This window comes from Solanum pennellii, chromosome 5, assembly GCF_001406875.1.
Source record: "Solanum pennellii chromosome 5, SPENNV200".
Classification (NCBI taxonomy): Eukaryota; Viridiplantae; Streptophyta; class Magnoliopsida; order Solanales; family Solanaceae; genus Solanum; species Solanum pennellii.
Genome location: NC_028641.1, coordinates 11,606,099 through 11,620,291, shown reverse-complemented (window position 1 = coordinate 11,620,291; position 14,193 = coordinate 11,606,099). Strand labels below are relative to the sequence as shown.

Sequence of the window (14,193 nt, the reverse complement as noted above, 5' to 3'; positions counted from 1 at the left end):
TATAAGATTAACTACTTAGAAGTCATAAATGGGATACACAATTTAATTTATAGCTTTTAAAGGTAGTTTTTTTCTTGTATTTTTCATGTTTTTATGTCAGGACATGAAACCGAATTATGATGGCACCTTCTCATAACCCCTATTAGTCAATCAAAAACCCAAGATTACTAGCGATATCTAGAAATAATAAATGTTGAAGAAATGACAACATAAGAATGCCCCCCCCCCCCAGCATTGAAATATGGCAAATGGTATCAAATATACAACAAGGTCGGAAAAGAAACCCAGAAAGACATATATATATATATATATATATTTTTTTTTTTTATGGACTCTGTCCATTCATGAATCTATTAATACTGTTCATCTCTTTCCCTTAGCCTTTGTTCTTAAGAGTAATCTTCTTTAACCCCACCCTGGAATTGGTTATTTATAGTTCTTTTCTTAGAACATTTAACCTTGATTCGTCCTAGGAATTTACAGGTTAATCCATCGATACTTTTAAGAAGCTAAGAGACTAACCATATACTAAGTAATATAGATTCATGATGATTTTTATAAATTTACATGAATATTTGAATAATTATAAAAGTAAACATACATAAAACACAGATAATTTACATATATGGGAAGTTTTACTAGAAAATAAATATGAAACTTACATTATAAGAACAGAGTGAAGTTTCCCTTTCGGGAAACCCGAACGACTTCCAAAATAACTTTACAAAAACTTTAAACAAAACCTAAGAACCTAAATTTTTTTTTTTTTTTTAAAGAGGAAGGATTTTTGGAGGGATTAAGATTTGCAGATGATAGATTTTTTGCTTTCTTTGCTTGCTCTCTTTTTCTCTCTGCCTTCTTCTTCTGATAATGTCTTCTATATATACACAAATATGGACTTCAAACTTCGGACTTCAGAATGAAAATAATTTCATCTTTTTCGCCGGGTACGCATTGGGCCCCATCGCACGTGAAATGATTCCTTTCTTTGCATTATCATCCATCCTTTGTCTGAATTATTACTATTCCCTTATCACTTATTATTTGTCTTATACAAAAAGGATCTTTAATACTTATCTATTCTAATAAAGTAACGACGCGTCCCAACAGTTTTTCCACAAATGTGTGGTAGTGAGTAAAGTGGGACTCACATTGTTGACAAAAGAGGCATTCCTCTTTTTTGACTACATTATTGTATATATATATATATATATTTTTTTTTTTTTATGTGTCTAAGTTATGTAAAGCAACGGAATCAAAGCTCATGCCCGAGTCATAGTCGTTTGGGTCTTGAGCAAATTGCATAGAGTCTGAAAAACCATCTGAATTATTTGGGCTTAAATCTGTATTTTGTCTTGGGCTTTGTATTGGGCTGGGGTTCATATGTTTGTCTTTGTCTTGTTGTTCTTTAAGTAGTTTTTCTACAGTCTTGGTTATGATGGATTCTAAATCTTTATTTTTTTGTGATTTTTTGGTTTTTTGTCTAATTTTCTGACTAAAAGAAATTGGTAGTTGTCTTCTTGAGGATGAGCTTTCTCCTTTTTCACTTTTTGGCAAAGTGACAGCCATTAACGGATTTGATGAGTCTTTACCGGCTACCGTTTGAACCGGACTAGCTGTATCTTTATCCGATACAGTAGATTTATTTACATTCAGTGGGGAATGTACACCCATCTCATCCATTTTTATTGGGGATGGAAAACCCTGTATATTGATCTGATTGTCTTTTAAGTCATTCTCCATTTTTGCCATCTTGTTCTTTAGCTGGAGATTTTCTTGAGCTAATAATTCATTCTTGAGATTTAATCTCTTGAAAGCTTCGGTCATTGAAGAACAATGATCGCAAAATATAATTTTATCTGTGTCTTTCTGAATATGGTATTGAGGAATTTTGTCTGGATTTTGTTTAAGAGAGGGAGAGATATAGTAGTTTGGGCCTAATATCCCTCTAGCATAATCTAGTGCTTCAGTAAAATCATTAAAGCCTTTAAAAAGAGGTTTTGAAAAACCTTTGATAGAATCTAATACTTCTATCCAAGTCTGAAAAATTCCATTTGTTTTACCATGAATAACAACATAGTATTTAAATTTGTTTTCCTTATTTTTACTATTAAAATAAAATCCTAAGGCATTTAAAACTGCAATTATATATTTAGTGTCTTTCTTATTATGGGCTATCCATATATTGTCTATTAAACATTTTTGTTGTTTATCTATCTGATATATAGGTAAACTTCTAAAAGTTAAATTAGATGACTCATATGCTATTAGATTATGTTGTCCAAATTGTAATCTTTCTATTTTATTATCATCTATTTTATTTAAAGGTCTAAACTGTAAATTAGATAATACTGTCTGTCTGTATATGTCTGAGTAATCTTGGGTTGGAGGTTGAACTCCTTTGCCCTTGTCTTGAAAAGAAGGTCTCATTCTGAAAAATTTAAAATTATACTTTGATTAATAATCTACTTAGTTGATCTGCAATATTATTATCATTCCCTTTAATATGTTCAAAAATTATAGAATTATAAATTGATATAGTGTCTAAAAAATTTAGCCATCTTCTTCTACTACTTGTTTTATCATTAATCTTTTGATGGAATTTTACTATTGCTTCACAATCAGTTCTTATTAAAATTTCTGGTTTATTTAAAATATAAATTCTAAAACTATTTAAACCATATATTACAGCTAAAATTTCTACATCTATACTAGCTTTATTTCCTTTTTCTTTAAACTTTCCACTTTGATAAGCACAAATTTTTTCTTCTTGTTTAGAGCTATATTTATGTGGTTTTGATTTTAACACTGCTCCCCATCCATCAAAGCTTCCATCTGTCTCTATTATTATATAATCTGATTCTAATGGCATATTAAGATCAGGTATATTTTTTATTTTTTCTTTTATTTTTTGTACTAATCTTATATCTTCAATATTAAAATTTCTTTGTCCTTTATTTCCTGTCTTAGAATATAATGGTCCTGCTATTTTTCCTAAATCTTTAATGAAAGGTCTTGCATAATTAACTATACCTAAAAATTTTTGTAAATCTTTTAAATTATCTAATTTATCTGGCATATCTAAGGCCTTTTTAGCTATATGAGGTTGTAATTTAACCTTCCCTTCTCCTAAAGTGATTCCTAAAAAATTTATATAATTTTTGCATAATTCTATCTTCTTTTTACTAATTATTATTCCATTATTAACAAATAGTCTAAAAACTGTTTGTAAGTGTCCTAAATGTTCTTTTATATTTTTACTGAATACTAAAATATCATCTACATATACTAAGACGAATCTTTTATATTCTCCAAATATTTTATCCATTTTTCTTTGAAATATTGGAGGTGCTGTTTTTAATCCAAATGGCATAACTAGCCATTCAAAATGTCCTTCGGGGCAAGTAAATGCAGTCCATTCAATACTAGCTGGATGCATTTTTATTTGCCAATATCCTGACTTGCAATCAAATTTACTAAAAATTGTTTTACCTTGAATTCTATTTATTAATTCTGTTTTGTCTGGTAATTTATATCCATCTGTTCTAGTGTTATCATTTAATCTTTTGTAATTTATAACCATTCTAGCTTTTCCTCTAACTATTTCATTATGATTTCTTACCATGAAAGCTGCTGATCTATGTTTCGAAGTTGATCTTCTTATTACTCCTAATTCTAATAATTCTTTAATTTGTATTTTAAAGTCTTCTTGATCTTGATTTGTGGCTTCTATCGCGGCCGTTTTTATTATATATTCTGGGTTTATTATATCTAATTTGCATACTATTTGATTATTTTCCCAATGTTTTAAAGGTTTTTCTCCTATTATTTCTATTTGATCTAATATTTTTACTATGTTATCAAGATCCTTTTGATTTTTTATTTGTCCTATTTGCTGAATTCCTGTCTTAAAATTATATAATTCTGTCTCCATTTCTATTAGAACATAATTTTTATTAATTATTTCATTTTCTTCATCTATTTCTAGTATGTTTTCATATAATGTATTACAGTCCTTTTTAATACATTGTATATTATTTTCACAATTGTCACAACATTTTTCTTCATGTCTTACTTTAGTGTCAATTTTGTTAGTTAAAACTGAAGTATAAGTAGTATTTTTCATAAAAAATATTCCGTCTCTAGTTATTAAAGTTCCTCCTTTGTTGTGTAGTATAAAGTCTAGTCCTAACACAAAATCTACTCTTATATCCAAATCTCGTACCCATATTTTACCCATTTTATAAGTGGGTTTATGAAATTCTGAACAAGTGTTTAAGAAACTTATATGAGCTTTATCTATATAATGTCTATATATATTATGTGTTCCATCCATTTGCATAGCTGCAAGTGGTTTTTCTAAGGTTTTTATTAATTCTATAGGTACAATCTTTTTATTTAAAATACTTTTAGTGCATCCTGAATCTATTAATGCTAAAGTTTCTATTTCATATTTTCCAATTTGAAGTTTTGCTAGTATTTTAATAGTATTTATATTTTTATCTTCATTACAGATTAAAGTATTAGGTTCTTCATTCATTAATTCTTGATTGTCTAATTGTAGTTCCTGTTCAACATTTTTTCCTTTTTCTAATCTTATTATTCTTTCTTCTAATTCTTTTACTTTTGCTTCTAATGCTAATATTTTTAAATTTATTAAAGGTTCGTTTGTATATACTTCTTTCTTTTTCTGAGCTATTATTCCTAATTGTGTTTCTATACAATTTATACATCCTTCTATAAAACATTTATTACATTTAGCTCTTTTATATTTACTTGGATACCATTTACACCAATTACATGGATTACTATCTAATCCAGTATCTTTTTCAAAATTATGTTCACATTCTATTATATTCATAAAATTAATTTTTAAGTCATCTATGTTTAAGTTTTCTATTCCTATTTCATTAATTAATTCTTCTCCTTCTGAATTAGAAGAGTCTTCTTCTTTGTTATTTTCATCTATATCAATACTTACTATAGAATAAATACTTTCATTATCTGACATATATTCATCTACATTTAATAGTGCTTCATTAAATTCTTCTACTAATTGAGCGTTTCTAGTTTTTGCATTATATCTTTTAGGACAAGTATTTGCTAAATGTTCTATACTTCCACATGTGAAGCATTCTAATTTATTTTTGTAGTTTCTATCCGTTCTATATTTTCTAACATGTCTATCTCTGTTTAAATATGGTTTTCTAGCTGAAGATTTTCTAAGAAAATATCCTTTTTTATTATATATTTTATTATTTTGTGGGTTATATCTTTTATACTTTTTCTTTTTATATTGGTTTTTGTCATAATTTTGGGTTGTATATATTATGTCTTTACAGAAATTCATTTCATTCTGTTTTAATTGTTTTTGTATTTGTAAATTAGTACATTTTTCTTGTAATATTTCCATTATATGTTGTATTCTATGTCCTATTGACCATTTAGCTTGAGGGTTTTGTGCTACTCCTTCTCTTTTAGTCCATCTTTCTTCTATTTCTCTTCCTAAGGCTCCTGGTAGTTTATTAAATAACTTTTTGCCTAAGTCTTGGTCAAAAGCGTTTCCACTAATTGTACAATAATAAAAATAATCATTTAAAAATTTCTTTATATAATACCAATTACTTATACTTAATTGTTCTAATTTTATTACTGCATTTCGTTGTAGGGCTAATAATCCACTATTTGGATCTTCTCCTGTTATTAATGTATGTATTTTATTTGTAAAATTATAAGGATTTGGACCTAATGATACTAAATACTGAAATTCTGATGGGAATTCTACTTTATAGGCTTCCCATAGAGCTTTAGTTGATTCTCCTAGGAATGTTTCTAGGTATTTATACATTGTTTCAGCATCAGTTTCTGTATAATTTTTTATAAAATCTGCTACTACTATTCCTTTCCATAAGTCTATTACCGAATTCCATCTTTGTGGATCATGTGCTGCTATATTTAGAATTTTACCTTTACTTCCTCCTTCTTGGAGTATTATTGGTTCTTCTATAGGCATTCTTTTTCCCATAGGTTTAACTTCTGTTATTGGAGTATCTCCTTGTCTATATACTCTTCTACGTGGTATATTTCCTGTACTATTGTCTGCAGTATATCCCTGTTCATTTGTTCTTTGGAATGGGCTACTAGAACTCGCAGTTTCCATTAATTCTTTTTGACTTAGTATAGATTCTAACTCAGATATTTCACTATCGTTGTCTTGTATTTGTGTTATTATATTATTACTTTTTTCTATCTTATCCTGTAAAGTTTTTTCTAATCTATATCCTTTGTTATCAGTTCTTTGTTCACATATTTTAAAATGAGAAATAGTTTGTTCTAAATTTAAGTTTTTTGATTTGCATCCTTTACATGTAAATAGTCTATTTTTATTATTTTTGCATATTTCTTTTGCTTTTTCTATAGCTAAATCTACTGCATAATCCTCTTCTAGTATTATTTCTATATTCATTCCTGTCAAAGGCATTTCTTCTATAACACTTTCCTCTTCTTGGTCTTTTTGAGCTTCGTAATTATAATCTGTAAATCTAATTGAAGGTTCTCCTTTAGAATTTGTATATATTAAGTGAGCATCGGGTATTAAGGCTTCTTTTGCTTTAAAATCTCCTAATTTCCATTCTAATCCTGCATATTCTTCAGGATTTATTTTTATAGGTTTTATTAATTTTATTCCTTTATTTCCCATTACTTCTACTACATCTTTTATTTGTAGTTTAAATCTAGTGTTACTATTATCTGTCATTTTTCCTAAGAATCCTACACATATTAATAAATTTTTTCCACTATTCATTTCTTCATATCCTTTAGTTTGTATTCCTATTCTAATTTGTGTTCCTAATTCATCTAAATTCATCATAAAGTCTGGACTTATATAGAAGATTCCTCCATTATTAGTCATGTCTACTTCTGTTAATCCTATAATTGCCTTTTTTATATCTGACCATCTATTATCATATATGGTAATTAGTGTCTTTGTTCCTAGATTTTTTCTGGCTAATCCTTTAATTCCTATTACTATTAATCCTAAATGCATTAAATCTTTTTTGACATATTTTATTTCTTTTACAGATTCTTCATTTATGAGGGGTAAAGATACAGAGTTTTTTCCTAATACCGATAATTGTTCTTCTCTATAATGTCTGTATAATTGAGATTTTGAATTTGTATCATATAAGACTTTTGGATTTAATAGATTTAATTGATTCTGTTGGAATATTTGTATATCTTTATCTGTATCTATTATTTCGTCTAATTGTTGATTATTTTCTTCTCTTGTCTTTCTATTTAATATTTTTGATATAAAATTATTAGTTATTTTATTCTGGGTGTAACTTGGTCTTGGTCTTTCTGGTCTTTTATCTCTTGATCTAGTTGAAAAAATGTCCATTTTTTCTGTTTTTTGACTATTTTTTCTTGTTGAGGAGTAATTTCTATCTTATTTAGTTTTTCTATTAGTTCTTCTACTCCAGCTGTGCTTATATTTTTCCCTTCAGATTTTTCTTTTTTATCTATCTTTTTATGTAATTGTAATAGAAGTGATATTATTATATTATTTTGTTGTATAATAACTTGATCTGACTTTGAAGATGGGTTAAATTCTTTATAATCTAACGGAAGAACAATCTTTTTTTCTATTAACCTTATTGCTTCTTTATGTGTTTCTAGTTCTATTAAATCTATCATGAAAGAACTATTTCTTTTATTGATTCTAATTCTGTCTTTATTTCTTGTAGTTTTATGATTAAAGTTTTATTAACTTCTTCTTTTAATTTATTATTTAATTTTTTTGTTAGCTCTATTCCTTGTTCTTTTAAATAATCTAAATTTTCTTCTATCTTATTGAAAATTTGTTTTTGTCTATTATAAGTTTCTTCTTGTTCGCTTAATATCTGTATGATTTTACAATTATGTTCTTTAATTTTTTCACTAAGGTTTATCAATAAATCTATTAAAGTATTATATTGAGGATCTTCTGTGTGTAAACTATGTTCTCCACTATCAAAATTACACTTAATAATGTTTTCTCCTTTTCTCTTAAATCTTTTTTCTGAAGTTATTTGTAAATCTAAATATTCTATATTTTTTAATGAAGCTATTTTTACTATTTATTTTATCCTAACGTAGTTGGTTCGTAATTTTTTCTAAATTGTTTTATTCTTTTGGTATAATTATATATACTAGTATTAATATCTTGTAACTCCCACTTTAATCTTTTTATATATTCTTCGTTGTTTATATTGTGTTCAAAATTTGTTGGTTTAAAAAATTCGTTTTCACAAATATATATATAGGCTTCTAGTTCTTTTTCTTCTTTTTGTAGTCTTTGTTTTTCGTTTATATTTCTATATAATATCCAATAATTTATTCTTATATATTTAGCAAAAGGAAGATTTCTCATACAATAAATTTAATTGAGATTTTTCTAGATGTGAGATGTCTTATTAATTTTTTTTCTAGTATTTTGGCTAAAAAAAATATATGATCTAATCTATTACTTATTTCTTTTTTAGAGCTTATTGGGATAGTTGTTTTTAAATGCTTTAATAATCTATCTGATTCTAAATATAAACTTAATAATTTTCTTTTAACTTTTTTATATTCTCTAGTATTCTTATATGGTCTTCTCATATATTAACCTACTGAGTTATAATAATAAGGATTATTTTTAATTACTATTATTCTTTCCGTTACTTCTTTTATTTCAAATTTTACCTGATTTAATTCTTCACTAATTTGTTTTTGCGATTGTCTAATAGTTTCTCTAAGTGTCTCTACAGAATTTTTATATGTATAAGTTAAGGATAATCTTAATCCTAAGTCATTTAGATGATTTTCTAAAGATTTTTTATATAATTTAACTATTTTTAAATGTTGTCTATTATAAAACAGAGTTCTATGATAAGCAAAAGTTTTTCTAGAATAATAATCTTCTCTCATATAAGGTCTTTTAGATCTAAGGCTCTGATACCAAAATAAGAAGTATAGTTAAAAAAAATATTTCAATAATATTTCAATAAGATGAGTTCGTCAATGAAATGGGTTCGTTTAACTTTTTATGTTGTAAAATCCTACTCAGTACTCCTTCACTCTCTTGTTCCTATTATGCAAATATCATATTAGTTTCTAGTTTGAACTTCCCTTAAAAAAAAAAAAACCTAAACAGCGTTACAAGAGCATCTAAAGTACAAAATTGAGCTATTTACAATAAAGTTATCTAACAAACTACAAAATATCTAAACATAATAAAAATAAGAAAAGTATAAAGTCTCTGAACGCTAAGTGTTCATGTGACAGCTACCAAAACCCACCGGTAGTTAAGCCATCTCACATCCACAACGACAGGTAACATGCATATTGGGAAGAATCAACAACCAACGAGAAGACAAAAATAATAAATAGGAATAAATAACGGAAACAAGGAAATGACATAGATATATGCAAAGATACAAATCCAATGCACAACCTAGTGACTGAAGGTACAAAGCTACTAAAATGAGTACAATCTACAAAATAACCAAAACAAGTACAAATTTGTCTTGAATACAAAAGACTAGAAAAAACTATGTATAGACGATGATGAGTTAAACTAGGATGCCATCAGGTCAACCTCTATATCGGAAAGCCCCTATTGCATTGTAAAATTCATCATTGTTAGTTGGCGCTCAGATCTACATTAGGAAAAATAGATTCAAAGTGTAACATGAGTACCAAAATAGCAGGTACCCAGTAGGCATCATAGGCCGATTGATCTTGAAAAGAAAATGCATAATGAAAAGCAATGAAATAAATGATATTTAAGGTTTATAAGAACATAACAATATCAAAAAGTCTAACTATACACCTCAATAATCTAGCGGGAACAAAATAATAAATTAATACAACCCTTTGGAATGTATGAAAAGAACCCCCCCCCTCCCCACACACTTGGTTTGATAGAAATTGAACTTCACCTCAAATTTATCAACTTCATAACTCTTACTTCCACTTGTTTTCTACCGCATTCACACTTTTTGAACCACCTCTCGTCACATGTTTAGTCAAGAGGTTCGTTTGTGTTATCATCCTGCCAATGTCTTCATCGCTCTCTTTATCCTTCAACCTTTGTTCATTGGTAATAGATGAAGAGGAAGCAACATCCTTTGCTACTTTGACCTCTCTAGTATGCCAAACTCGATTTGTCTTCTCCACCCAATCAAGAAATGCAAACGTGACCAAATGTTTGAGTCATGATAGTACCGCCGACATTATTATTGGCAATCATTTTTTTTATTTGATCAATTACCTTATAGAAAACTTGCAAAAGTAATGCATCTGGAAACCCATGAGTTGGACATTGGAGTATCTATTTCTGAAAATGCAATCAAGCCTCATGAAGAGGTTCACTAACATTTTGATGAAAGTTTGTTATCACATTTGAGAGTTGCAACATTTGAGAAGGTGGGAAGAATATATCAAGCAATACAAGATGTGATAGATCCATCCGTAAACTCAGCTAACAAAGTTGTAAACTCTCACGTAAGTGAAAAAGAAAATAACCTCATATGAATCGATTCTTGCCTTATGTTTGTAAAGTTAAAGAACAACACACATCAATGAAGTTTTTAAGATGATTGTGTGGTTCTTCATAAGCTTTTCCTCCATAGAGTCCTTTCATTTAAAGAAATTAAATGTAACATAGGTCTGTTGATATGAAAGACGGTGTTTCCCATGGTTGGTGGTAGACATATGGTACTAGCTCGACCGACATCTCTCAATTGAACCTCATCAGTGAACAGCTCATCATAATTGACAGTATGACTCCCTTGATTACTCATGTAGTCACCTATAAAGTTAACAAAACAAGAAATAAAGTATTTGTAAACAACGATAGAAGAATAGTCCAACAAAGTCTCTTAATATGAAAATTTCTAAAATCCAATAATGAGTTGGGGTAGACATAATTTATGCATGTAAGTAAATTAGGGAGAGGGGGAGAGGGGAGGATTAAATAACAATTAAGATACAAATTCAGAATGTTTGATTGATTGAAACAACTTCTCAATCACAAAGCTTAAAACATCTATTTATCACACGAAATTGGAGACTCTTAGGAGTGTGCTTGTATGGACTATAATTTTCCAATTAATCAGTTGATTGTCAATGTGTAAGCTAGATATAAGATAATTATAACTACTTATTAACCATGTGTGTTTTATTAAACCCTAATATGTACAAAATTAAAATCAATCTACGAATTTAATTCAACCAAGCTTATTTCATTCTTCATCTGTCGAGAGAAGTTAATTGACTCATTATCAATCATCTCTTTAACTCTAAAGATCATTCACAAGAAACATTAGAAATCCTAAAAACAAAAGAGTCTGCGCCACCAAAATATAGATGAAAACATAAAGAGACAATTGAACCATTATCAAATCAACATTTAATGAGTAATTACAACAACAACTAATTGTTAATTAATCATCCATACAGTGCACACCCTCAAGATTTAGCTACTCATGATAAAAGGTAAGAGAATAATACCAAAATTATTACTTATCATTGCTACCTGAATTGAAATCCTGAAAATCAAATCCTCAAGACCTTCAATCTCAAGAAGGTTCTCTCAAATCTTTGTACAAGTTCTTCCTGAATATTAACGGTTTTTGCAGTAGAGTACTCAAAAAATCAAAATAGTATAAAGGTTACATTTTCTCTATTCAAAAATCTATTTATGTGTTCACATAGTTCCCCCTTAGGGTCTAATCGGTGAGCATAGTCGAGGCCTCTGAGTTGATCGACGATACACCAAATTGTCATTTCCATCGTCAATTTAGCTTACCCAGTCTGAGTTATCTTTCAAGTGTCTGTCACTTTTGGCAATCTCAACCGATTTTTCATCTTCATCGCCAACTTGATATGAAGTTTGGGGTTTTAAAACTATAACAGTTGACAACAATTATTCAATTCGGCGATGCACCGAATAAACTTTGGCAATCCTTATCGTAGCCTTCTCCCTATTTTTTTTTTTTATGTTTTTGGCTTCTTTCTCTCTCTTTTAGCTCTATGCCAAATACATTTTTATGATTAAATAACATAAACGGACATGGAGGACATACTTTTGTGAACCAGAATATTGAAGTAGTCCAAAATCTCTGACTCATCGCCGATTCTAGAGGTGGGTTGTGATAATTTCACAAACAAGTGTCACATGCATTTATAAACGTCACTAAATGTTATCACATTTATTTGAGAGGATTTGTAACATTTATCAAAAGCTCTAATTCTAAATATAGATACACCCTCTTTGATATTGAAACTTCACAGAAAATCGCCGTATACATATAACATATAGAACTTCCCTAACATATTTTCAGTTGTATGTATAAGAAGACTATTAAAATTTTATAACTTCTAGTGATCAAATATTTCTTTTGAACAGGGAAAATTTAGGAAGGGGAAAGGAATATCACGTGACACAAACATAGAGGGTGTATATTTATCTATCTATATTAGAAGAGACAATTTTTACTTCTCAACATGTCTGTTTTTTGCCTATTAATTTTTAAATAAGGGTATTTTGATAATTTTACTTGTCAAAATAATGTGTATTTATGGATTGCATATGTTTCTTACATCAATTTGGAGTAGACACGTGGTTTGACTTTTAAAGGAGTAAGAACAAGAACTCACAAGTTTTGCCCAAACTTGTTATATTGTTTGAGGCGAATTTGGTACCTATGGTATTCTGACCAATAAAATAACTACATTAATTTATCTAAATACACATGACCTCATAATTTCTTCTATCAATCTTATTGTTCATCACAGTTCTTCAAAGGTCTTTATCACCCGAATCGGGAGAATCAATAGGCATTACTCTATTTTTAATTCTATTAATTACCTCAATTTGATTTATTGTTCTATTATCTTTATTTCAGTTGCATTCATATTATAACGGGTATATAAGACTTGGATTAATTATGTTTCTTGTGATGTCATTATTAATGATACTTTGGTTACATCATAGGCAATCAATTAGAATTATTCAGTAACAATATAAAAAAAATAGATTGATAAAAGAACCAAGTGTCTCAATCAATTAGAATTATTCAGTAACAATATAAGAAAGTAGATTGATAAAAGAACCAAGTTTCTCAAGGTGTAAAATTTCTAACATTTCTTTTGATTTTACTTCATGAGTTTATTTTGAGATTTCATAAAAAAAAAGTATTGTTAATCAACATGAGTTATGTAAGATAGTTGGTGCCAATAATATACAAATAACAAAATTTGCTCCATTCTGAGGTTAAGGTTGAGATATTTAACCATAAGATTGAGATCTCTTACATGTAATAGAGAAGTGAGATTAAGATTAAAAGTGACCATAATTCTATTCATTTTGATTATTAATCATTTTAAGTGATTGTGATTTACTTTAGTCTCAACCTTCTTTTGTGTAACGGGTCTCTATTATATGGTTAAGTGTCAAAAGCACAACTAAATTATACTTTATTTTTTGAGTTTCATACCTAAACTCTATCACTTTTTAGTTTGAGAAACACACTTCTCTCTTTTATACCACTCTCATCATGGTATTGTAATACACTCTCTCTTTTATTTTAAAGAATTTCCACATTGCATTCCACGTGGACAAAACATTCAATCTTGACAAAAATTAAATAAGTTGTTAGTACTAGTTAAAATTAAAAATTAAAAAACTATTATAAAAAAATAATATTTTCTTTATAAAATAAAATGTAAAATATTTTTTTTACCCACGCCATCACTTCCTCTCACCCCTCACCCCACACCATTTTTTTTTAAAGTTTTTTTATTTTGTTTAAATTTCTTTTGTAAAAGTATTTCATTTTTTAACTTCATCTCCTTCCCTCCTCAAATACTAATTTAGATATTATTTTTACTTTCTTAAGAAAATAATTCTACCCATTTCACTTAACCCTTCGCTTCCAAATTTTTTTCAATGTTAAGATATACATAACAACTTTTTAATTTTTTTTAGTTATTAAAGTTATATTTGGTACACTAGTAGAATTTTTTTTTTCTAAAAATATATGTACGTGCATATCTAACACAAAATGAGAAAAACGTAAAAAAACATAAAAATTAGGAGCGGAGGATTAAATAGGATAGGCTAGATTTTTTATTTTTTTAAAAAATAAAATAATATCAATTTCT

At 28.0% G+C, this 14,193-nt stretch overlaps 1 non-coding gene across 1 annotated transcript; it reads left to right on the top strand.

Annotated features, from left to right (window-relative positions):
• The first annotated feature begins 10,331 nt into the window (after positions 1-10,331).
• On the top strand, positions 10,332-10,436 carry LOC114077398. The gene has a single exon (XR_003578704.1). It is a non-coding gene; the product is annotated as a small nucleolar RNA R71 (small nucleolar RNA).
• The last annotated feature ends 3,757 nt before the right edge of the window (positions 10,437-14,193 follow it).